This window comes from Kryptolebias marmoratus, linkage group LG2 (genome assembly GCF_001649575.2).
Source record: "Kryptolebias marmoratus isolate JLee-2015 linkage group LG2, ASM164957v2, whole genome shotgun sequence".
NCBI lineage: Eukaryota > Metazoa > Chordata > Actinopteri > Cyprinodontiformes > Rivulidae > Kryptolebias > Kryptolebias marmoratus.
In genome coordinates, this window is record NC_051431.1 from 15,281,212 (window position 1) to 15,283,799 (window position 2,588).

Here is a 2,588-nt window from a genome sequence, read left to right on the forward strand (position 1 = left end):
CCCAAGTCAAACAAAAATAATAAAAAACTGACTTTTATAAAAAACTGATTCCTAAGGAGATAAAATAAATAAAAGTTTTTTATCTTTACTTGAGGAGATATGTGGTTTTCTGTTAAATACAAGATTAATTAGTTAATTTAGATATTTTTAATGACTCCAATAAATTATTTTGGAAACTGGTATCTATCAAACTATCTGTATAGTGTTGGAAAGTTGGTACTTCACTGTTCATCCAATAAATATGGTTTCATTGTCTTTTCTTGAGTCCCCACCCCACCCCCATTAAAGTACTTTTGATTCAGAGTCTGTCTAATAATTTAACATATGTGCAGTTTCTTGTGTCTGTAAAATATCATAATGGTATGGATGAACAGTAAAAGTTGGCGGCACGTTAAACATTTTTTAAATTTATGGAACCAACCTCCTGGAAGTGCCAAATGAATCAGCCACAAGGGAATTTTATCACCACACTTAACCCTGAAACCTGTGACTTATCGCCTGACATCTGATCATTTATTCATTCAGAAGGTAACTGTCAGAGTGGTTAAGAGATTAAACAAAAAGCAGACAAAAAATGTTATAGAGCGGACAAAAAAAATGAGCAATAGTGTTTTTGAATCACTTAAAGCATAATTTATTTTAGGAAACAGAAACATTATCAAATGTCCACTTTAGACATAATATTGCAACATAAAAGGGGAACTCACCTGAAAAAGCACATTTTTTCAGTATCCATTACTTTATTTTAGATCTATTTCTGAATTTTTCTTTTTTTTTTGAGGACACAAATACACAAAATGTGTTGGCTAAAAGCAGAGCTTGTACGTACTGAAATATCACTGGTTAGATACGAAGGATTCAAATGGCAAAGTTGTAGCATACTTCCAAACACACAGCAAACCCAATATTATCCTACTGGATACTATTACACATTAATACATTAACATTAAATAATTTTGTGACAAACATTTATAGATTTGAAATCTATGTATTGTACAAACATACTGTATAAATGTGGTAAACTAAATAATAGGAAAGTCTAAAAATCAAAAGTATCGTTGTGGAGTTAGTCAAAGAGAACATATGTGACGCATTAGTCCGTTTGACATACGGCAGCACATCTGCCAAAACTATCAAACAGTTTGTCATTAATCGGGAGATTTCAGACAAGAACCGGGAACAGGATGCAATTAAACTGAGATGCTGACTGTGTCACAGCATGGTGGCAGTGAGGCTCCATGTTCATCCTTCTGACTTGCTAATTCAAAAAAAAGACCAAATCAACGACAATCTGACAGAGCACAGACTGTTAATCAACATGTGGACTGGACAACTGTGGAGTGTGGTAGCATCATTTTCCACTTCTCCCTCTCCCTGTGCCCTTGTGTGAGTAAATGGACATGCTGTATCCTGCCCTGAGCCAATTACTGCGACCTGAAGCAGCTGCACCCCTGGCATGGGGTGCAGTCAACTGTAGGTTGTTACCATTGGCAGCAATGCCACTGGTCTACCTTTTTAAACCTGAATTATCCAGGAGGCAGGATTTTTAAATGGCTCCATACTGCCTAAAAAGTGATTGATTTTTCCCCCCCATTGCCAGAAGCAGCGCCATTACCCTCACTCTATTTGTACCACACTTTTGAATTATTACTCCCAGAGACAGCCATGCAGAGTAATGAAATGGGATGGCATATACCTGTACTAAAAACTAGAGCGGCAACAACTTTTAGAATTGCGCCGCTTAAGGTGGCTGCATGTTGGAGTTGCTCTATTACGCTCATTCTGTGGTATTGCTTTTGAAAATTTTAATTCTTCTTTTTTCGAGTTGTAAATTGCTTTTTTGGGGGGGGGGATGATTATTTCCTCTGGTATCGGATGCTGTGCAGCTACAAAGATTCTTTACTGAAACCTTTTACTTTTGGACATCTTTTTGTGAAGTGTAACCATAACAACAAATGTTAAATGTGAAGAACCCTGAAGTCCAGTCATGGCCAGAACCAAGCAGACCGCCCATAAATCCACCGGAGGTAAAGCTCCCAGGAAGCAGCTCGCCAACAAAGCAGAGAGCACCCCAGCCACCAGCGGAGTGAAGAAACCTCACCCTTACAGGCCCCGGTACCGTGGCTCTTAGGGAGATCCACCACTACCAGAAGTCCACCGAGCTGCTCATCTGGAAGCTGTTCTTCCAGTGCCTGGTCCAGGAGATCGTCCAGGACTTCAAGACCAACCTGCGTTTCCAGAGCTTGGCCATTATGGCTCCGCAGGAGGCCAGCGAGGCTCACCTGTTGGGGCTCTTAAAGAAGACTTGGACCAAGGACACATCGGGACAGACCGCTACAAGAGATCCTTCCTGCACACAGCCATTAGCATCTATAACAAATCTTTAACGAAACTAGGATTATGAGGTACAACAATATTTAATTTCCTTCGGTATTAATAAAGTTTTTTTTAATTGTTTTGAATTGAAAGTTTTTTTGAATTGAATTGAATTGAACTTCCTAAAAAGAACTAAAAAGAAAAAGAAAGAGAAACAATTTATCAGTCCACGATGGGCAGAGCGAGTTATGAACAGTTGGACTGAAAGTAGA

The 2,588-nt window shown here is 38.7% G+C and overlaps 1 pseudogene; it reads left to right on the plus strand.

Annotated features, from left to right (window-relative positions):
• The first annotated feature begins 1,987 nt into the window (after positions 1–1,987).
• LOC119617855 lies at positions 1,988–2,387 on the plus strand (annotated as a pseudogene).
• The last annotated feature ends 201 nt before the right edge of the window (positions 2,388–2,588 follow it).